This window comes from Rhagoletis pomonella, unplaced genomic scaffold (assembly GCF_013731165.1).
Source record: "Rhagoletis pomonella isolate Grant_MI unplaced genomic scaffold, Rhpom_1.0 Rhpom_scaffold_00004, whole genome shotgun sequence".
Lineage (NCBI taxonomy): Eukaryota > Metazoa > Arthropoda > Insecta > Diptera > Tephritidae > Rhagoletis > Rhagoletis pomonella.
This window is the reverse complement of record NW_023458558.1, coordinates 50280404-50304923: the sequence shown is the minus strand read 5'-3', so window position 1 is coordinate 50304923 and position 24520 is coordinate 50280404. Positions and strand designations below refer to the sequence as shown.

Sequence of the window (24520 nt, the reverse complement as noted above, 5' to 3'; positions counted from 1 at the left end):
CTTTAGGCCTGTCTGACTTTTCTTCGCCGTCCACATAGCAGCACATCTATGGGCCAAGGACACTCCTATCAGCGCGCACATGTAGCCATAAACCTGCATACTGGGTATATATGTATGTATGTATGTATGAATATATGTATGTGTGCTGTCCATTAAGTAGCGAAAAGTAGCTCATTTCCAAACATACACACATATGTGCAAGTAAACAAGTAAAGTGGCAAAAATCACACATCTTTTTATATACACAAAACAGAAATACCCAGTCAGCTAAATTGGGAGCGTTTCTAAATAAAGCTTTTTAAAGAACACATTTTCTATGGAAACTGTATTAGAAGATCTTCTAATAGTCAGAGACATGACTATTATAAGAGAAAAGAATAAAAGTCAATCAATAATCATTATATTAAGATAAATATTTTTTTCGAGTCATCTTTATTTATTATTCAAGGACTTATATTATAAAAGTCCTTTCATAATAATTATCTGAGAGATAAATATTTTTAAGTTTTCAAAGACTTTTATTTTAGGACTTATAATTTAAAAGTTTTTTCATAATAATTATCATTGAGGTAAATATTTTTATGTCTTCAAATACTTTTATTTTAAGACTTATAAAAGTATTTTCATAATAATTATGAGCATGAAACAATTTTTTAAGTTTTTAAGGACTTGTTTAGGAGTATTTCAGTATTAGTTGGGGACCAGTTCGGGACTGTATACAAAATTTTTTCGCACTCATAATTGTTATCAAAAGACTTTTATAATATAAGTCTCAAAATAAAAGTCTTTGGAGACTTAAAAATATTTATCTCAATGATAATTATTACGACAAGTCTTTTATAATATAAATCTCAAAATAAAAGCCTTTGGAGACTTAAAAATAATTATCTCTCTGATAATTATTATGAAAAGACTTCTATTTTATAAGTCTTAAAATAATAGTTATCGATGACTTAAAAAAATTTTCTCACCCATAGTTATCAAGTTGTTTATAATCCTTACGAAAATTTGGATGACTTTTTTTTTAAAACTCCACCGTGAAATAACTATTATTCTGGGTCTTTGCTAATAGAACTAAAATTCGAAGGCGAACAAAAATATGTATTTCCAAGGCAACGTAAGTCAAATAAAAGAAAAAAAATTCGCAATACACGCTTCGGTGCAAAGTTCGGTTTGAACTGTACCATTACTCCAAATTACATACATTTAAGCATTCCCCATCTAAGGAAAAGCTGAATTAGAAGTCCTTGAAACTCCAATTCCATACAAAATTAAAAGTTGTACAGAATCGAGGTCTACAAGGGCTCATAAAAGGCAGCCTTTTCTAATTTTGCTGACTGGGTAATTAATACTTTGGAACGAACTTCAGAAGTTGAACTTAAACAAAAGCTATATGTATGTAAAAAAAAACTGTCAGTTTACACAGCAACTACCATATGCAGCATTAAAAGGAAACAATGATTGACGGAGTCACCGTCAGTGTTGACATCGCTGACTAAGCTGGTAGCAAAGGTGATGGAAAACAGTACATAATAACCTTAGCATTAGGAATACCCTAATTTGTAGAGAAATATGTTTGTTTAAATATTTTTCCTCCAGAGTGCAGGAAAAATTATGTCAGTGGAAATTTCACTATTTTACCTTTTTAACCGACTTCAAAAAAAGAGAGGAGGTTATCAATTCGTCGGAATTTTTTTTTTATGTACGTTACTCCATAACTCTGGACCACCTTAACCGATTTTTATAATTGTAGTAGGCTTTGTTTTTTGTTTTTGCTTAAAACTTACTTGTTTTAAATTTTTAAAACGTATCTTGGATTTCCGAGTGTTTTTTGAAATCCTGCGATGCGGTCGATAAGGTCTGTTCGAGTCGGTAGGAACTTGAAGCTCTTTAAAATACTGGCGAGCCACCTGACTATCTGAAAAAAATATAGATATTATTCCATCCGATTGCTTCTATCCATACACATTCTGCGTTCTTCTGATTGGCCGCGATTTCGGCTTGGAAGACGCTACAGTAGTTCGGCAGACGGAACGACTTTTATACTCTTAGTTGTTCTGAGTACACTCCCCCTCCGCCTTTGGGTGTTTTTTTTTGTTAATTTTGCATCCGTCAGTGCGATCGTCCGTTAATTCCGGCAGGCTGAGCGCATCCAGAAAGCCAAGTGCATTTTGCTAACCCATAATTTTTATGGGCAGTAAGCTTAGCAGCACATTTATCGCTGCCGTGGACGTTGTGCGTATAGATACCCTTTGCTCCACAGCTGGGCCATCCTTTGCGATATTTTTTTTTATGACGGTGGCTGATTTCTTAGCTAAAACATATACACATACATCCGCAAAAAATCTCGCTCAATCAAATTTAAACCTTCGTCAAATTCTTCACTCATGAAAGCCAAAAGTGAAGACGTAATTAAGGACATCCCTAATCAGCTGCAATATGAGCTCAAACAACACCAGGCCGGTTGACACTCTTTACTTGTTAAAACTTGGTAATTGCTTAACATTTAAAGGATTAGAAGAATAAAAAGTTGACGAAAGAGCAGCTGAGATGGGCAGCAGGTAACAAGCAGACAAGATGACAAGCCCTTGCGCCCACACAAAAAAGTTTTTTTGAAAAAAAAACCGACACACATACATACATACTGTACTTTACTGTACATAGTATGCCGTCAGCTAGCTTACAAATGACAATTGACAGATGCTCTACTAAGTTGCACTTGCACAAAAAAATTCACAAAATAATTAGTTTACTTGTTTAGTGAGAATGAGTTAGTGTCGCGTAAACTAGCCAACATGCAACTGCCACCACCGCTCTGTTGTTGTCACCGTTGATGGCAACACCGCTAGACAACACAAAAGTTGTTGGTGTTACACTACTTTCTGTGGCATACTACGTAGTTACGAATTTCTCGAGCGGTTTACACATAGCACTATTTTCTTTGTTAGTGAGTGGTAAAGAGTGGCACGAAAACAACAACAACAACAACAAAAGTCGTGACAGAATAGACAAATAAAAGTTAAATGGAAAAGAAAGTTTTTGAAAGGATCCATGCGAAAACGCAAACAAACATGCGACATGCACAGCATCAAGAAGGCAAAAAAAAAAACATTAAAAAAGAAACAAAACAAACAGATTTTTAAGGACAAGATGGTGTGAAAAAGCTTTTGTTTACTCATGACACTACCGAAAATGCAAAATGCGCGTAATAATAACGTTTTTTTTTTACAATTATAGTACACGAACACACTTGAGAACTCTTACATATGTACCTAGTAGTGTGGAGCGAAAAAATAAATTTTTCGATCTTGAAATTTTAATAGTGCGGAAAAGTTGCTTAACATGATCGCGTTGAACTAAACATGGTTCAAAGTATGTTCGACAATTTTACATAAAATATAATGCATGACACTGTAGCAAAAAAAAAAAAAAACAATGCCAAAAATCAACGCAATTTTTTAGCAACTTGAAACTCGCGCTTTATTGTACTAAAATTTAATGGACTATAAAATCTTTCTAGAAAATCTTAAAAAAAAAGTATTAAAAACCCAAAATTTTAGAGATTTTTCGAAACTTTAAGTATCTTTGTGTGACCGCAAATACTATCCGATCGAAAAACGGTTTAACACGGTTCACGCAACTTTTTCGCACTCCTGAAATTTAGAAATCAAACAAATGATTTTTTCGGCTCCATCCTAGTACAAAGTTCTGTGCTCGATGGCTTGTTTGTTTGTTTGTTTGTGTGCATTTTTTTTTATCAAATTTCTTATTAAATAAGAGTATCCTACTCATCATGATAGAGCAACTGAAATGTATCGACACAAACACCTAAAGTATCAAACGAATTTTGTTCACTTCATGCGGGTATCAGTGATGTCACACTCGGTCACTTTGATTTGAGTGAGTGCGGTGTGACATAGCTGTCATCATCTTTTATGCCATATTTGTATCGTCTATCGTCTATCAGCTGTCGGCCTATCAGCTGTCTATTGCGAATCGTTCCAAGTTATGACATTGCTCCATTTAGCCAGAAAATGAGTGAGTGGGTATACATATCTATATATGTACATACGTATTTAAGGATCGTCCGAGCGCGAAGTACATAAATTCAAAAACATACAAACGGATGTGTACTTACATACACACATGCATATACTTACATACATATCGCATATGCAAATATGTATGGGTATGTGTGTGTGTGAAGGATTTGAGTGTTGGTAGTCAACTTACATATATGGCACGTTCCTTAATAGGATTTCCACCAGAATTGAACATTAGATATTAGGTATGTACCCACATTTGTATGTAGATACTTAGATCGTCTGAGAAAACGGCTTGTATTGGTGGGTGATACTATTGTCCATTACACGCTAGATTAAATCAGTATATGTGCAAAATGCATGAAAACAATTTCCAATTATAACTTCTAACCAAGCAATAGGTTGGTAGAACACCGTTTACTTTTTCAAAAAAAAAAAATGGTATACCATGTTATACAGAGCGCACCATTTTAAGTGAGGCACGCAAATTACTTGTGATACAACCCTTGAATTCAAAAAATTTTTTAAGTACAAACAAGAAAACATTTAGAAAAAAATCCAGGTAGGAGGAAAAGGGATTGTAACGCTGATCTTCTGGAAAATATTTTGACTCGCGCTCAGCAGTTCTTTGCATTCGTTTTTGATAAATGCCCACCACAACAAATGGTTAATCAAAAACATCGTTATGTCATTCAAGCTGACTAGCTTTGCAAAAAACTCCTAAAGACACTTGGGCTGAAATTTTGATCACTTAAGTTTTCAAGGGTGCTATTCCTTGTTAGCCATGCACTTTTGCGCCATATAGAAGTGAAAAAAACAACAAAAGTCGACAAAAAAGCACCCTAATGTACATACATACATATGAACCCAGAACCAAATGAATAAATATCATAGTTGCCACAACTCCGCACTTCTCTGCGATGGCTGATATGCAATGCGCCTCACCACATCCTCTGGCTTTAACAATGGAGTTGCTGTTGGTTTGCCTATTGTTAAATTTTACGAAATGCATACCAGACTCTATGAATGCGCGTCACTTACTTCATTGATATGGCAACCATTGTTGAGGAACATCACACAGAGGGCAAGCGAGCGAGGCATGAGCGAAGCGGTAAGCTACAAAAACAAGCAGCGAAGAACAGAAATTGAAGTAAATACGGATTGCTAGGCAAAACATCGCTGCCAACCTACCAATGAATGACTTGAAACAACTAATAGTGCAGTGTTGTTGCTGGCAAAAATACAACGGATCCTTGCGGTTTTTGCGTCAACATCAACATCAACTAAATACACAAATATACTCCTATCTACGGGTATTAAAGTAATTGAATGCTGCTAGGATTTCAAGTTACCACCACCCAACAGCGGTAGCATCAGGAGCACAAAACGCACAATGCAACTCACTGTCATTTCCACTTCATTGTATTTGTATACCAGGAATCGTGAATGTGGGCTACAGCAGAGGCAGTGGCTCATGGTGCATGGAGCTTGTCGATGCCGCTGTCGTCGTCGTCATCCTCGTCTAAATGAGAAAGTGTTTGAAATTCCGCTCAATTACTGGGACATAGTCGTACAGCAAATGTTGTGTTATAAGCCAATGTTAACTGTAAGACTGTGTCTCGGTGTTGCAAGCCATTCAACGAGGGATTCTATCTCTTCAGCCAGCTTCATAATAAATAATAACAAAGAAAAATGATGTGTGCTATGCATGTCGTTGGTGATATTGGTTTCTAGTTCGTAATTAAGTGTGCACTAACTAACAAAAGGAAAGTAGAGTTCCATTGGTTTTACTTAAGAAGAGAAATAAATTTCATGATTAAAAGAAAAGAACACAAAAGAAGACATAGAAACGAGAAAACAAACAAGTGTCTGTTAAAAATTAATTAAGTCAACGCTTCGTTGTATACAGTAGAAGCAACTAATGTAAAGAAAATACCGCAACGAAGTTTTCACTTGCTCGGTAGGGCTTCAGACTTTATTTTTTATACTAGTAAAGCATTAAATGAGTGCGAAATTCTGAATCGAATCTTTTACTTCGTTCCTCCGATTACAGTTTTACGCTGTCATCTAAAGTACCTTCTAATATGTAGTTTGTATGATCAGAAGATTCCGCTCTTTAGTCATTTCCGCAATTAGTCTGTAACAGTCGAGCAGCGAGAATTTTTTCTGGAGTTTCGACAATAGGTCAAAATTTGAAACATCGACACATGGATTATCGGGATATCATGAACTTTAAATTCAAGTATGTACATTAGACTGCATCACTCCCCATATAAAAAATTAAATAAAAAAATAAAAAATCGGTACCGTTTTTCCATTCAGCGGCGTTCCATTGGCGCCTTACTATTTGGACTTTCCGACTCGCTGAAATCCAAACATTTCATTAGCGAGATACGCCATCTCACTGCTTGCATACACATACATATCGGTTTGTTGGGTAGTACTCTCAGAGAGCAGGTGCGAAAATCGCATAGCGAATATGCTGGCAATCTGTTTTGTTTGAAGTTTGTCGACGTTGAGCTTTCCCCATCAAGCGCACATTTTTCGCTGCACAGAGTCGTGTGCATATCTTGGCTGCAACAAGCTAGTGGTCCGAGTCGGTGTTTGGTCCTCGCATCGTCTGAACGTCTCGTCTTTGAATCCGGAGACAGCCATATATCCTCAAAAATTATTTTATGCTAGAAACCGGTGCAGCAGACTACCATGTTTCGGGCTGCGGAGAAGTCGATCAGCCTTAGTCCGTTATCGTATCGGTCTCCCTCTTTGCTAGCTCTGACATTAAAATCGCCAAGCAGGATTTTTATGTCGTAATGAGGGCAGCTGTCGTAAGTGGATAAATGAGCGAGAAGAATCTCGCTGTTATGCGAATTGCGGCGGTACGCTCTCCCACTGTGATAAAGGATATTACTAGGCGACAAGGTCGCTCTGCCACCACAAATCCAACACCGAATTTCCGGTAATTTATACAATGACGGCTGACGGCGCAAGGCCTCACGCGATTCTATCCACGTCGCGTCCCCCAAATTTCTTGTATGGCGGTGATATCAGCCTTCGGCTTCCCGAGGACATCAACAAACCGGGCCAAGGTACCTTACCCATTAAGAGTTCAGACATTCAAGGTGCATACCCTCCAATCGTATTCTTTTAAACCTTTGCTCTAGTCGCTATCTTTAGAAGAGTCCTCATCCCAAGCTTCTTTTTGCTTTTCATTGGAATTAGTTTTTATTCCGTGCGTCCCAAACCCAGCTTACAACCAGAATTTGGCGATATAGCGAGCTGCTTGCTTTTCGCTTGCAGCCACACCTCATGGTGAGCAGACGCTGTCGACGACAGTCATCATGTTACTTTCTTTCTGGCGTAATCCAAGGCTCCACTCGGGTTGGTTATCGCATTTCGCAAGTGGGTTGTTCCCATTGCCCTGGATGCGCGAACGCGAACGCAAGAGTAGGAATTTAGTATAGTCGAGCAACTGGAACTACACAGCCAGAAGTTTTACTAAATCTCAATGCATTATGATTTTTAAAATTTATTTAATTTAATCGATTCAAAAATACCTACGAAGAATTCAAGATACCTAATTATCGACGTTTTGTTCATTCAAACTCAATTTAGGTGAAAATCATATACTCGTATGTGTGCCACCCTAAATATGATGGCTCACTTTACCTGGTGCCACATTGCGAATATGAAAGAACAGCGATACCTCTAACCCCACTACATGCTCATTGGAAAATCAACAGATAATCCGCCGTTTTTGTATTTTAAATCCAGCTCATCTCTTGGTTAGCATAAAATTTTAAGAGTATACTCGCACCCAAACATACAGCGCTTGCTGGCACACAAACCAGTCAGTCTACCAGTGCTGAAATGCCGGTCGATAGGCAACGGAAATTTGAAGCCTTCAGCAGCGGAAAATAGCAACGGGTGTAGGCGAAAATTTGCCGGCTGTGCGGCGTTGATAACAAAAGTGTCAAAAGTACGATGATGCTGCAAGCGAAATGGAATACTTGGCCAATTTGCAGATAACTACCAAAGCTTTCTAATTAAAATTCAGTATTAATCCAGATGATTCAGCTGGTTGGTTGGTGGTTCTGTGGGGTGACGTGTACGCGTTGGTTGTTATCAGCTTAGACGATTGCATCGATGGTAGTGCAGTGGATTTTAGAAATGTGCTGACGTAGTTACCACGAATTGCGACGGATACTTGGTATTAAGAAGTTTTATAGATAGGTCGCGCGTATGTACATACATTAGACTGCATCACCAAAAAAAGTTGCGGTTTTTCCGGCGGGATTACAACATTTAGTATATTCTAAGACTTCTATCACAATATCTCAGAGAAATATTAAGATTTACGTGAGCTAGACCGCTTTGAAAATACCTCTAAAAATGGAGTTTTTTTATGAATCTTATTACATTAAGCGAGCAATTCTTGTATATATATATATATATATCCATAGGGTTCTCGGAAACGGCTGCAACAATTTTTATGAATTTTTGTACACAGATACTGTTTTGGATGTTAAGGTTATCTGAATAGGCAATATCTCCGAGAAGACTCGTATAAGGTTGCCACCTATTCGGAATAAGTTACAAATTAATTAAAACATCATAATATGGGTATCAAATGGAAGGTATTTTAAAGATCCCTAATTCAAAAATATTTTTAATAAGGTAGCCACCTATTTTGAATCGCATATTTATTTAATTTTTTGTTTAGAAGAAAAGGTAAAATATTACTATTCATGGGTACCAAGAGAAATTCCTCAAACAATGCTTTCCCTATACACAAAATGTTATGTCTTAGGATAATAGTGTAAGATTGCCACTTATTTTCGATTCCACACAATATATCTAAAAATCGCAATATGGATATCAAATTAAATGTATTGTTGAGAACTTTGGTCAGAAAATATATTTTCCATCGAGGTTGCCACGCTTCCTTGTAAAACAAATTTTTATTTTGTTAATCTCAATTAAGTTTTAAGATATAATAGATTTTATAATTCCAGTGGAAAAACAGTGCCGATTTTTTTGTATGGGGAGGGGATGCAGTCTAATGTACTTACACATTTGGAAATGATTCCAAGTGGCAATAAACTTGCAATAGATATATAACCGAAGGGAAGGTTTAATGCTACGATACTTGAAGCTAATGCGAAGAGTTTGAAACACAAATAAATAGGCGTTTGGGATATTTCGCATTATTGTTAAACTTTGAATGGCCTCCGACATATACCGCCTACTTGTCCTTGCTTGAGCACGCCAACCCGCTTATTTTCTAAACACCATTCACTTTATGGAAATACTTTTTACGTTGACGTGTATCCTTAATAAAATTGCTAAGTCTTAAATATTAGTGTCATAATTATTAAGACCAACAAATGACGGTCTAAGATCTCGGGCTTAAAGTGCAGCTTCAGCAGCAGCACATGACTAACTTACAACACACCAACGCTTTCGACCGTTTTCAATTCATCCGCAAATACTTAAGATTACTTGAGTAATCTACGGGTGGCTAAGCAAACAGCCACCAAGGAGTAGCATCTCAAAGCTGAGTGTGACAACAAAGAAGAAGTCCGAAAATAAACAACTACCGACAAACAGCCATTATCTGCATGCGAACGAAGATGTGTTTGTTTCTCCCATCCTCTCCTCTCCTCTCCTCTCCTCTCCTCGCCAGTACGACCCATTTGCCTCAGACGACTCATTTGCAGCTTGACGCTCCTTTTTATTAATCATCAAAATCACAACTGAATGAAATGAAAATAAAGTGTCAAGTTTGTTGTGTGTGTTTTTGGGAAACGATTTAAGTGGCGAGGAGCAGAAGGGAGTCGTTTGGTATTTGGGCCACATTGGTTGCTAAGCACATACATATCTAAATGCGCTGCATTGAGTTGGCTGGCATACGAAATTAATCCCCAGTGGGACATAACGTTGAAGCGACAAAGAGTATCCGCACAAGGCATAGACGTTGTTGGACTGTGGTGAAGCGTAGGAAGAACCAAATGATTAGTTCTGCTTTGCTGGCATTTATGAGAGACAGTGAAAATTTAAGAATAAGAAAAAGTGTATTACTGAAACTGAGAAGAAAATATTGAGAAATAAATATGTATATGAAAATACGCTAATATTCTTAATAATTCATAATTTAAATGACGGCCGCTGTGGTGTAGTGGTTAGCAGTGCGCGCTACCATTCCCCAGGGCCTGGATTCAAGCACAGTTCAACTCAAATAAAAAAAAGATAAAAATAAAAAAGTTGTTTTTTGCTAATAGCGGTAGCCCCTTAGCAGACAATGGCAAACGTCCGAGTGTATTTCAGCCATGAAAAACAGCTTCTCAAAAAAGTACAATTGCCGTAGGCCACCCCCTTTGTGTGACACGCCACAAATCGGAGGAGAAGCCCGGCCAAACACTAACGTACACTCTAAAAAATTTTTGTTTAAATTTGTACACATTTATTAAGATAGGTAGCGAATTCCTCTCTTAATGAATGCAAATTTACACACCGTGTTAATTAAATTGAACACTGCTTTTTTACTTCTACTTATCATATATGTGGCGCATTTGTTTGTTGAATTCTAAATACAACTTCACAGTTTAAATATAAAATGTATAAAATTTGCTTTAAAAATTTTTTATTTAAATTTACGCATATAAACAGAGGTAACCAGTTTCCTCTTCTAATGTGTGCAAAATCAAACACTGACTGCTTACTTTTACATACCAAGCTTGTCGCGTAGAGCGAAATTACACATAAAATTGATTAAATATGAGCACTTAATGTTTATTATTAGTATAAAATGTATTTTTACACTCGAAATTTTTGCAATTTTAACCATTTCATGTGTATATCTATGTGTATATCGTAAACATCTAATGTTAAAAATCAAATTTTGTGCGTGTATTTACACAGATTCTGGTTGAAAAATATAAATTTTTCAGTAGTAGTTTTACTTACATGCACTTTTTAGATTGTATGTGTATGCGCCAATCTATTATTATATTTATTATAATAAATTATTTACTTAAAACATCCCTTCTAATAACTATAAATCTACCACATATTGACAAGTTTTATCAATTAAATTTTTTGTTATTTAATTTAATATATTTTATTATAAAAATATTGCCATTATTTATCAAAAACTGTATAAACCCAAAATTCAAACTTTGTGCAAAAATTCCGCAAAGTTTCATCAAAATTTTGAGATTTTTCCTAAAAAGATTTTGAGTATGCAGTTTTAAATCCCATTAAATTTTAGTATAACAAAGTGCGAGTGTGAAGTTGGTAAAAAATCCCACTGATTTTTGGGAATTTTTTTGTTGATGGTGTTGTGCATTTTCCTCTACCCTGCAAACATAGTCTCAAAAGTTAGAGGAACGTTTTGCTTTTACATTGGAGTTCTAATGTAGTTCTCGTATGTTACACTGAACCAAAAATCCATCTCTGGATCAAAGAAAAACGTTCCTTACGTTAAGGTCGAAAATTCTTCCGAATGAGTAAAAAATTCTCCCGAATGAGTAATTTTTCTTTGGAGTGTGTAAAAACGCACACGAAAATATGGAACCGTGTATGTAATCTACCATTTTGAAGAAATGTTGGGCATGAAAAGAGGATAAAACTTCCTTCATCAGACCATGGGCCAAATATAGTAAAATTGCGTTTTTAGTTTTTCACTCTGGGGTCAGTAATTCAAAAATGATTTAAAAAATGCAACGAAAAGTGCTTAGAGAAAATTCAGGAAATTCTGAAGAATTTAAACAGATTAAATTTTGTGGGGGTTCTGACCCCACTACAGGCAGGAAAAATCCTGGCTACGGCCCTGCTTGTGAATCCAAAAAATTTTAATTATTTTCAATTCTAAAGAAATTTCCTCTTGCATTTGGTACCGATATTTTTATTCTACATTGGATTGAATTTTTTAAATAATTTTGGGAATTAATCATATCTTTGAAATAACAAAGTCCTTTCAAATAAATCCTGACGTCAGAGTTAAAAAAAAAAATAAAAACGCCACTTTAAATAAAAAGGTAGGTCCATTTATTTATTATTTATTTTAATGTAGACGGGCCTCTCAAACAATATAGACGATTCAAGTTGTGAAAAGTAATGAATATCTAAATCCCGGGACTAATCGCGGAATGCCGCGGAATTGTGATAACGATATTCTGAATATCCCGGGATCGTAAAAAGCGAAAAAACTAACATCCCTATATCTAACCCTTTTCGAAGTTCGAAGGATTTCAAGTAAAACATAAAAATTAGTGAAAAATTCACACTCATTAGGGTTCGCCGATCTTAACAAGATTTGAATCTATAAAACCCTAGGCCTTTGTCGGGAAAACTTCAGCTCATAGAAACGTATTTCTTGGGAATGGGAATAAACCATTTGACGATATTAACCACTTCTTCAAATGCACACTTAATCTGCTGATCGGACATCCCGCTCCCTACTTCCCATATCTGTCGGATCTGACCTTTTCCTGAGCCTGCCGTTAGACGAGAAGGAAGACGATATCGTCAGCTGAGTGGAAGATCGACGTATCTTGGCAGCCAGTTCCAAAACGGCGTATCTCAGAAAACTTTTCAAGAACGTCCTACTTCAGAATTTGATTGAAAAACGCCCTATCTCAGTATTTGGTTGAAGAACGCCCTACTTCTCTCACATAGGCCAAGAATAGTAGTGCTGTGTTAACATATGGAATACTTTACCGATGGTTTTACTTCCACCTGTAAGTTCTTTGCCAAGCGTGGGTCATCTTCTTCTCATGAAGTGTAAGGAAACTGAAAATCACAGATGCGCGTTTTCTGTTATAGGAGGGCCAAGAATTCCTGCTGTTTCACAGGACGAAAAGTCGTGTGATCTCTTAAATATCGTTCAGCTTATTCGCAACTTTTACAATTCGTGTTAATATTCAGGCGCTCAAGGACACTCATACATATATATGTATGTATATTCATTTGATTCTCTATCAGACATGTTCGGCATTCTGTAAGGGAATTTGCATTGTCTATGTTTAACTCGTTTGTTCTCTCTAGGTCTTTGATCAAGATTTTGTGCTGCCTGCGAAGTAGCAAACACTTCTTCTCGATACACCCCTGACGCGGTGAAGTGCCTAGAATAACTTAATGACCGGAGTGTACTTTGAGAAGTTCATGGAGAACTGGTTTCTTTGTGTCTTACTGCTGCAATAACGGACGCTCCGAGCAAGATGATCGCATTTAGAGTGTATGAGACTAATTTTAATGTATTATTGTATTGTATTGGTGTATTGGGACTAATTTTTGCAGAAGCATTACTTATCATGAAGTGTATACGCACCATGATTTTCATTCCATTTTTCGAAAACGTATTTTTCATCATGCAGGTGGCATACATATATTTTAAATTTGTACCTATCCGTTCGTAAATACGACTTTTATAAGTAAATCGACTCCAGCGCCACCTAGTGAGTTTTCTAGTGGCCTTTAATGGGCCATGTATGCAAGTTATAACTTCCGAAAATGTGACTGTAATCTATGCAGTTGTTTTTGAGTTAACTCCGAACAACGACAACGGCTATCATTTTGCATACAGTTGCGGTCAAAATAATAGCACCAAAATAAAAGTTTAAAAGCTTGCACAAAGTTCACAAAAATAATCAAATTTCCAAAAATTTCTTCAAAATTTCTAACTTATTATCTAGAATTTTTCGGAAAATATTCGAGTATGCATTTTTGTAGCCGTTTCAATTTAAGTGCAATAAAGTGTAAGTTTCAAGTCGTTAAAGATTACCACTGATTTTGTAGAATTTTTTCCGAGGGTGTTGCGGTTTTCTTCCATATAAAAATAAATTGCGTTTTTTTATTCTTTATATGGAAGAAAATGCAACAACAAAAAAATCAACAGTAATTTTTACGCTATTTTACAGCCACTTGAAACTTTCAATTTGTTATTACTAAAATTGAATGGGCTACAAAACTGTTTATCCGATTTTTTTTGCAATATTATTACCGCATTCACTGCAGGTCGTTATGATGGCGGACTCCTTTTTTCAAATTAATATACAATTTTAAAATCGGAATTACACGTTTTTTGTTGTAGAATATGGTATATTGTTATAAAAAATTAATTAATATTAAACAAACAGAAGGATAACTGTACGTACTGAGGATCAAAAGGGTGCGCTATTTAAATGACTGGGACTGTATGTAGGTAATAGTAAAAGAAATATTTTTAAAACGAGCTTTCTAAAGAGATTTTCAAATATCTCGACTCCTGCTACACCTAGCGGCATATTGCGTTTTCATTGGGTTTTGAGTTAAATTTTAAGTTTCAAGAATCTAGCTCAACTGCAGTTAGTTAAAAATTTATTGCAAAATTTTACCCAGACAAACAATAATAGATAATAGCTCGCTAACTTCCTGTTGAAATAGCCGGCACATTTTTCATTTTTCCATATTTAAACATTTAGTAAATATTATGAAAACAACTTTATTGAATATATTCACTTTTTTTACCACTGTGCAACACACGCACAAAATTAGCAATGGTACAATCAAAGCGCGGTCAATAAGGGTCCGCTGCGCTATTTGTCGCGTTGCTTAGCACTGAGTATTTCATTAGCGCATATCAATGTCGGAGAAAAGATTTGCGCACAGATAAGAGATTGCTACTTAAGCAAAGTTGGCAAATAACGATGAGCCGCACAACTAAGTGATACCCAAGTGCGCTAGTAAATGGTTGGTTGACTGATACTTAGGTCGGCCGGCGGTAATGTCACAACTGTGCTGCTTATTAATTTACTTACTTACTACCTCAGCTTTTCCTTCTTCGTTTCATTTTATAGGTCTTCGCTTTACTTCGAACTGAAGTACTCAAGGAATACAGAAAGTTAATGGGGGAGAGAGTAAAGTGCAAACGACTTAGGTTTCAAGTATTTTTTGGTGCCTAGAGTGGGGCTTTCAAATTTCAAATCTCAATTTCGGTCACTTGGCGATGAAAGGCAAATAAAACGGAAAGCAAAGCGAAAAAATGCTTGCCGAGGTGCAAACGATTGAAGAGCAACTAGGCTCAAAAGTAGGCAGCACTACAATTATAGTAAACACATAAAACACGTTTTTATATTCGCGTACTTCCTAGCACACTTAACTAATAATGCCAGGCAGTTATGTGGGCGGGCGTGGGTCGGTCCTTGTACTGCTGCTGTTGGCCTGACAACGTTCGCCTTACCCAACATAGCGTCTAACTTTGTTGCTGCTGCTATTTATTTTTCAGTCCGTTATGGCAAGTAGCTGCTAGACTATGAATAGTTCATAACTTTGCTATCAGCGAATTTAATTCAATGGATCGTTACAGTTTTTATTACTTTATCAAATTACGTCAAAACGTCAATACATATTTCAATATTGCAAATCGCACTTTCATAAAGTTTTTGTCTGCTTGTCGCTAACTTGCTGGCATGCTGGCATACCTTATATTGCCAATTATGATGACAGTGCATTTGCGGTAAAATGAGTATTCGCTGTCATGACATTCCCGATTTTATACGGTTTCATTGAGGTGCTGCGTATGCTGCGTGTACCGTACCGCGTTGTTGTCGTTGCCGTGGCGGGGTTGCCTGTGGTATGAAGTGCGTATTATTATCATTCATTAAACTATTGTCCTTTTTGCTTCACTATTTTGTAACTGTACATATGTATGTATGTATGTATTGAGGTTGACAATATGAATACGTATGTATTTACTTATGTATGTAGATATGTATGTTTGCAGATCGGCCTGGCAGAGTGGGTTTTGATTTAATGAATTGTTATAAAATTGGGAAGCTTGCCTCTGGCAGCTCATTATTCATTCAATAGTAGTCTCATTTATAGCATTGTATATTATTATTAAACTGAATGCAAAAATTACTTAGCAAGAATCATTAACTTTAGCAAGAAATATTTCTCTTTTTTATTTCTATTTTTTTTTTTTCGCTAGTGAAATGGAAATGTCCGTTTTATTGCCCCAATTTTAATTTCGGTTGTGCAAGCAAGCAATTCTGTGCGTTTAATATTCTACAATAATGAAATATTTATATCCCCGTACGTGCAACTTTGGCCATTTCAAGTGCAATATTTTTTGCCTCGATTGTTGGCACAGTGACATTTTTATCAAAATTATTTTGTATTTTTTATACTGGCAAGCGGCTTAGATTTGCGAAAAGTACTCTACTTTCTATGCATAAATATATATATATTTTTTTTCTTTGACGGTGCCACGTACTTTCTTCTGTACAAAGTATATAAAGTGCTTACTCAAAAAAAAGTAAAAAATTATTTTATTATCTCTTCGCTATTTACATTTTCGCCACTGTACATACTTTGTTATAGGGCGGCAATCGTTTATGGTATTATTTTACAGAAGAGCTCAGTTCAATTAGAGACTTCAAATAAAGCTGAATTTCAGGTGGTAAATTCAAGCATACTTTTTATTTGATTTTTTTTTAACAGCTGGAATGCTTGTTTTTATTAAACCGACATGGCCTAGCCATGTTTAAGCATATTTTTTCACAGCAAAATTTATTTTAATCATTTAATATTAAGAGAATGTAAATGCAAGTTATTTCAAGCTTTTAAAAAGAAGAGAAATTTAATGGAAAAATTAAGATACGGCTTTTTTAACGTATAATAATAATAATAATAAAGAATGGACATGGAAAAAAACTAGTCGATTAGGTTTACTCTCCACTTGCGTAAAACTAACTGTAAATATAAATTAGGTATACACATTCATAGGATATTTTGTCGTTATTAATATCGCATATCTACTTTTTGGAACTTCTACGTATTCTTCGAAATATGTTCGGCGAAGTGTGAGCTTGCGGAAAAAATTTTGTGCAAAAAGCAACAAAAAGTATGTGTGGACAAGGAAACATACATACGTCGAGCAGACTTTAAGCAGGTTCGTGGCGCTGAGCCTTATAATGCAACGAAGACAAATGGAGTCCAAGATGCCTTCAAGCTAAAAATGTGGGACAAGCTCCTTGTTTTTTGTTATTTTTTGGCCTAATTTATACTTGGTGTGGCAAGCCATCTGCCAATGTGGCATGAAGAACAAAAAATGTATTATCACGGGCTCTAAAAATCAAGCAATTATATATGAAGAAGTGTCTGCAATAACGTTTGCTGTCGTTCATAAAGCAACATAAGGGCTCAGTTCTGTTCTGACCCGATTTAGCATTGAGCCATTACAGCCCGCTTGCCTTGAACTGATATGTCAGATACGGCGTAGATATTGTTCAAAAGGACCACAACCACAATCACACTCTTCACAATGGCGACCCGTTCAAAAATATTGAAAGAAAATAGTTAAAAACGAAAGAAGACATCTAAAATTAACAGCATTTTGAAATGAATTGGCAGAGAGCAGCAGATGCCGTCACAAAACGGGCGTCTATAGCGTAATGAGAGGCCTCCAATGGAAATGGCGCCATTTTGTTTATAATGAAGATAATTGAAAAGTTTTTTTTTTTAAATATAGTAAGCTTAGCTTGCTGTGTAATATGTTGTTATAATGGTTTCCAGCTGACCAAAATTTTTCGTGTCCATTCTTTAATAAGCCATTTCCATGTGATGCCATGAGAGCCAGAGCTATCTAGTTTTGTTTTATTTTATTTTCTTGAGTAATATGAGAAAGATGGATCTATAAATAAGTTATGGTTTTTTTTAGAGAAAAGTTCATTGCACTTAAGTGGAAGATTGCCCTATCTCGGCAGCTAGTGATTTTAGAATTTGGCTGTAGAACGACTTATCTCAGCAAAGTACTCAAGAATGCCCTATCTCAGCTGTCGATATATCGAATTAATATTGAAATAGGGCATTTTCGAAGCGGCAGCTGATATAGGCCTTTCTTCAACTAAATTCTGAAATCGGGCATTTTCAACCAACTTCGTTTTCGAACCGGCAGCCGATTTAGGACGATTTTCCACTCATCCGCCGATATGTAGTAAAATAAAACTAAGCTGCACTTAATTTTTTTGAAATGTCAGTTAGGCTATTCTGACTCTTAAGGCTGCACACGAATAAAAAAAAAAATATTTTTATATTTCTGAGCAAGAAATGAATATTATTTTTCATCTCTTAATTTTAAAGCAAAAAGAAAATACGAAATTTGCGTGATTTTTTATTTTGCTGAAAATAACCTGTTTTCTTTGATTTTTTTATGTATGTATTTACAGGGCAATTTAGTAAGATGTCAGATTATCTTTTATAAATAAAACAAGAAAATTTGTCGAAATGTCTTTTTGTTTTCATTTCTTTCCTATTTGGTTGAAGATAGGGCTAATTTTACAAGCAAAATAGTAAGCTATGCAACGTGTTATTGTCCCGTAGTTAAAATTTTTATTCTTTCTAAATTATATAGGCCCAAGAGATAAGAATTACCTAGAAAAAAAAAAAAAGAATTATATTATTTTAAAAGGAATGAGTTCAAAATAAGCGAAATAAGAAGCTAAAGGAAGATGATTTACCGATTAAATACTAAAAACCTATTAGATTTATTTAAAGTATTTTTCTATTGCTATTATTATCCTTCAAAATGTACTCTCGAACGATGCTATAAGATTTTTGCTTTAACTGCCGTGTCCTCGAATCTAACATCGCCAAACCAAGCATATGCTTTCTAACTCGACTTCTACGCAGAAAATTACTTCTGAAACGACCTACAGCTGCACAACATCGTAAACATACAAATGTGTATTCGTAATTATCATCCTCTCACATGTCAAAATATGGTTTTAAATCTCGACTCATTGTCAAAAGACTAATTTTAGTACATGCCGTCTAGCCATACATTTCTTAAAAAGGAGTAAAGTTCATAACAATATTTAAGGAGAAAGAGTGGGGAAAAAACACATCGCCTTCATTTTTACGAAATTTGATGGAGAGATTTTCGCTTAACAGGAAATGAGGTAGTTACAATGAGGTTGTATGACATCCTTTGCTTGGTATGTGAGCTCCAATACTTGTTGCTACAAATCAGCAATTCGAAAAACGAATTTTAAATTAACTGTACAACTTGACTATGTAGATACGAGCATTTGTCCTGTGCTGAGAACAGACTAATAACCGAAAATCGTATTGACAATTCTGTTTGATTTGTTGCTATTGACAACGTTGTGGCTTTGAAGCTTAGTTGATATTTCTTAAATGCATACATTTGGTAGTACATACATATTGAACTGGCTTGACCACTGATGATAACGTGAAATTGTATTTTTTTTTCGATCATAAAAGCCCTTTGAGTAATAAATAACTGCTCTAATTGAAGATTTGAAGCGAAGATATGCATACATATTTACTGAAATTGCACTCATTTCTATCTAAGTATCTTCAATGCAGATAACATTAGTAAAAAAAAAACAAAAAGAGTTTTATAAATGAGCAGCTTTGACGATGCAAAAATTAAAAAAAAAACACATTCCCTCCGGTCAGTTCCTGTGGAGTCTAAGCAAAAAGTTGTATGTACATATGTTCATTAGAGCGTTCCAATTGTTTTCGAATATGCACGTAAGAACATATTTTCCCAATTTGGCAAACTCCAACGTGATTTTTAGACCCATAGTTTCTTCGGAAAACTAGCTTAGAATTACACGTAGAACTCTTTTGTGCTATACGCGCATATTCGAAAAAAAAACTCTCATTCAAATTGACCCGCCCTAATTTTCATATGTATGTTTAGTATGCATAACGCAATTTTATGTTGGGTCTTACTCACAAACTTTTGGGTACGTGCTCTCTAAATTTTTTGATTCATAGCTACGACCAAGTATGAAAAATGTCACCAACTAAAAGTAATTACAATGTCTTAGGGCTAGCTATAAAATTTATTTTTGTCTATTATTTATGCACATACATACATATTTACATACCTACTTGTGTACAATACTCGGTTCGCTATCCCAAGTTTTACATGATTTTCTTTCCTACAATTTTAAAACAAACTTGCCCGAATCACAGCTGCAGTACTGCATCATCATTCGATTAAACTTCTACACTGTCCGCATTTTTCTGTGTAATAAAAATTCATTAAAATTCATCTTGTCGCACAAACATCTGCTCTCAAATGATTTGTTCCACCAGCAATAAAACTGCTTGACCATAGCAACCTAAACAAAGTAAGAGATTGAATGATTCCTTTTCCACAACCGTACTACGCACAGCACGACTACGAATACATATAAGACAATCATGAGCAGTGTTGCCAGTTGAGGTATTTTCCAGCTAGATTTAGCTGTGTTTTTCGCCGTTTAGCTCGAAAAATTCCAATTTAGCTGCTAGCTTTTTTCTGAAAATCTTTTAGCTCTTTCTAGCTTTTTTTTCTAAAGTTAGGAAAATGAAGCTCAAGCAGTTCCATGGAAGAACAGACACCACCCAGAATTTTTCACAATTGAGCAATTGTCAAAAATCTGCCTTTTTGAATCAAAAAGTTTTTTATTGAAACTACCTTATTTTTTGTATCGCGCAAACAACCTTTAATTTGTTATTGGTTGTAAGAAATACGTACCTATTTTGCGGTTTTTTGTGAAAAAAACTAATAAAACATTTGAATACTATTAGCCCTTTTTTAGCCTGAAACATTTTTAATGAGCTGTTTTTAGCTCTTTTTTTATCCATTGACCTGGATCGCCGAAAAAAATCTGGCAACACTGATCATGAGTCAAACCAGTCGGTGGTACGCCAGTATTCAAATGCTCTTGCCAGTCAAAGGTTTTAATAAACGAATTTTATGGCAAACGCCGGTCGCCGCATGCCAGATCACAAGCATTTGCAAATAAACCAACATCTCCTTGACGATACCGCGCGCCATGTCAGAAACACTAAAGAGCCGCACCGCAGCGAGTCGGGGTGACTTTGTGACTATATGGGGGTCGACTGTCGAGTGCTGGTGGATACCTTTGTTCTTTGACATGCGTACATACATAAATAGTAGGCCATCATATAAGGGAAACGGCGTTTGTTGTGCCTGAAAATTGGGTTTGTAGTTGGAGGCGTGACTTGGCGGTATGGTTAAGTATGGTATTGCTGTTGATGGTCGCAGCTGGTTGAGTCCTTTTTAGAAAGTACAATATGAAATCCTTTTCCGTTTTACAACAATCAACAACACTTGAAATATCTTGTAGAATCACAAAACAAGTGTAGGCAGCAGAGTAGAAAAGATTAATTTAACGGTACGTACCTAAGTAAATAAATAAAAGAAAGACAACTACGATAGCATTGGCGACAAAGTACAGGGATAAGAGCAATAATAATAATAATAATAATGAAAAATGCCTACGGCAAGAAAATCGTATAAGAATATGCACATTTACTTTAGATAAATACATAAATAGCATGTCTGTATGTACCTATCTCCCGGAAATATGTATGTTAGACCGTGCCAGAAAAAAAGTTTTTTTTGCAAGGTAATTTCAAACTTATTATTTTAATTTTTTTTTACGAACATTGACGGCATTTACAGTCGGATTTGAAAGTATGATATGTGTATAGATATTTTGGTTTCGAGGAGAAAATTTTTTGGTGCCAAAGTTCGTTGACCTCAAATACCGCGCTCTAGTACCGGCCCACCAGATTTGAAAGCTTATCACTCTAACGTACCACCCTAATTTCAGTAGATTAAAGCTCATCCAAAATGATTAAGCTTCTGCTAGGAAAGTATTTCGATTATTCCAGCACAACTAGCTTAAAACAAATTTTTTTCCACCGGAATGGAGGTTATACCGAAAAATTTAAAAACTACGTTCAACCAAAATACATTTTTTTGTTTGAAATTGTCTTGGAAAATATTTTAGTCTCAGGAGTGTGCGACGAACCTTTTTTCCTGGTTTGCTTGTTGTAAGGTGGTGCGATCTAATGTACATATGCATTTTCAATATATGTAAGTAGCTACTTATTGGTCTGCTTTTATGTTACATACACTCAAAATATACATACATACATAAGAACATTAAACTTTTACTGTCCGAAACATACGCAGCCTGAGTATAAATACATAGGCACAACTTCAGTATGGTGTGTTGGGCTGTGCATTCTTCACACTTTGTCCTCTGCGTGACATAGTAAAACCACAAATTAATTACAAAGCATATTCAAACAGTTATTGACCATAATTCATTAACCATACGAACCCACAGCCGTCAAACTCAAACTCTGCTTGCTGCCTCCACATCTGCCGGGCGCATTTCTACGACAAACTTTCATTCGCCATACACTAACTGTGATTGGTGTGCAATAAGAATGGTTGAAAAGCCTGCTCATAATAATTTAATATTTAACCACAATGTGAGTGCAAAGAAAACGTTGGTATGAATATAAAACCGCTGCATACCACTTAACCGCATTGTGCTCTTTTTATTAAAATAAGTTTGTATGTTCATTGGTGTGTATGCATTCGAGGTTGGATATTTTATCAATTTAATCGGGCCCTAATGGAATCCAATTTCTAACGGTATTGGATTTGAAAACGACAAAAAATTACTTTGGTGTCTTGAAATCCAATTTTATCGGTCTTAGGTTCGAATCGGAATTAGTGTCGATTTTGGGTGTCACAGAAACCAATGATATCGATTGCCAAACAACTAACGGCAGGCAGTTGGATTTCATTTGTTAATTCGTTTTTTGCTGTCGGATATGTTGTTGAAATTTTCACAACTTTTTTGATGGATAGTGCCAGGTGTTCAGAAAAGTTTCTATGCCATATATCCGAGTTATGAAAAATGCTGTAATTTTTTAATGCATAGCATTTTAAGGTTAATGTAAAAAAATAATGTAATGTAAAAAATTAATTTTGAAATTTAATGTAAATGAAAACTTCAGTGCATTAATTCCGTAGAAATAATGCTAATGAATTTTTTTGCATTAATATTAAAATTTTTTAAATGGATGCTATTGCAATAACTTATTTCATTAAACGTATATCAAGCATTAGAAACCCCGGAACTGATTTTATTTTGATGTAAAAATTCCTTGTTGACGGTGTGCTAGAATTTCAATAAATAAAGTACAATAAAGAAAAAATCAATTACCCTAGCCCCGAAAAATTACTTTGTTGTCTCCCATCAGAATGAAACGTATATTTTTTAAATCCATATACCTACTGAGTAAAGTTGCAAAAAATAATACCGTATTAGCTAAAACTTGTTTATTATTAACAAAACAACAAATGACTAAATTAATAAACTTAGATGAGAGTGCAGGAAATGTATTTTTAATGACATGTTATAGCCGATCATCCGATATACACATAAATAGTAATCTATTAACTATTTCGGCATAGTTAGGAGACTTGTTATTCCCGAGAAAATGTTTGGTCACCTTCATGAATGAGAGGCCTCTTTTTCTATATCGTTTAAGCACGATAAAAATTGCAGATCGTTGATAAGTTTTTTTCTGACCTTTTCTTTAGGTAAAGAAACCAAAGTTTTTGATCAATCCCAGTTTTATATGCCGAGGTGGTAGTAAAATTTGTTTGGGTCCACAAGTGATTCATATTTAACGGAACATATAATCCACTCAAAATCTTTATATGTATTTAATTTTTTCTAATAAAAGTTTCATTACTTCATTAGTTTCTTTTACGTTGCATTTATGTGCTAATAGTATCGACGGTAATTTGTGTCCTTTATGAAGGAGAACGGCTTTGAGACTGGTTTTTTGATGAGTCTATGAATAATCTCCAATCAGTAGGATCATGTACTTGATCTAACTTAGACATAAGGTTGTCAATGTTGCTACAGTAAACTAAAGCGTCATCTTTAGAGAAGCAATCAGCACAAATCAGCTTCGCTAAGTTTCGAATTTCAAACGACAACATTGATTCGTAATAGAGAATAACAAAATGCAATAGGGGGATACTTAATTTTAACGACCTCCAAGCAGACTCGATCCCAGAACCGGAATCGCTAGTATTCACTCGACGCCACAGCCGATATTTGTGGCGAAAGCAATTAAAAGCATAGTTTTGGTTTTGGCAATTCAAAGACAGATGTCGCCGTCGCTTAAGCACATACTAGTTAATGAACTGGTATTTTTACAGACTGGATTCTCCTTTCACTGCAAAGAACTGGTATCCATGACGAACTAGAATTTGTACCAACTAGTTTACTTTTTCTACGAGGAACAAGTATAATTATAGTTCATAACAAACAGGTATGACTTCCATTTATGACCAAGTCCTTCTCAAATCATGCAAGCCAACTGCTCCTTTCTCTCCGAATAACTTGAAATTTTAGTATGTTATTATATTCGGAAAATAAGCGCATACGCATTTTTTTATTTGTCCATATCCTCGATGTTGCATGTTTCATGTACTTTTGAAAAATGGCTCATTAATTTTCGATTCTCATAAATCAAAAATTTTTTTCGTTCTAATTCTTATTTTTATTGGCATTTGATAATTATTATATACATATATATTCGATGCCACTGCAGTTTTCATAAAAAATTAAAAA

The 24520-nt window shown here is 35.2% G+C and overlaps 1 protein-coding gene across 14 annotated transcripts in view; it reads left to right on the top strand.

The window, feature by feature from the left end:
• LOC118737725 (peripheral plasma membrane protein CASK) overlaps window positions 1–24520 on the top strand; it is a 143969-nt gene that overhangs the window by 102673 nt on the left and 16776 nt on the right. The gene's annotated exons all lie outside the window — the stretch shown is intronic.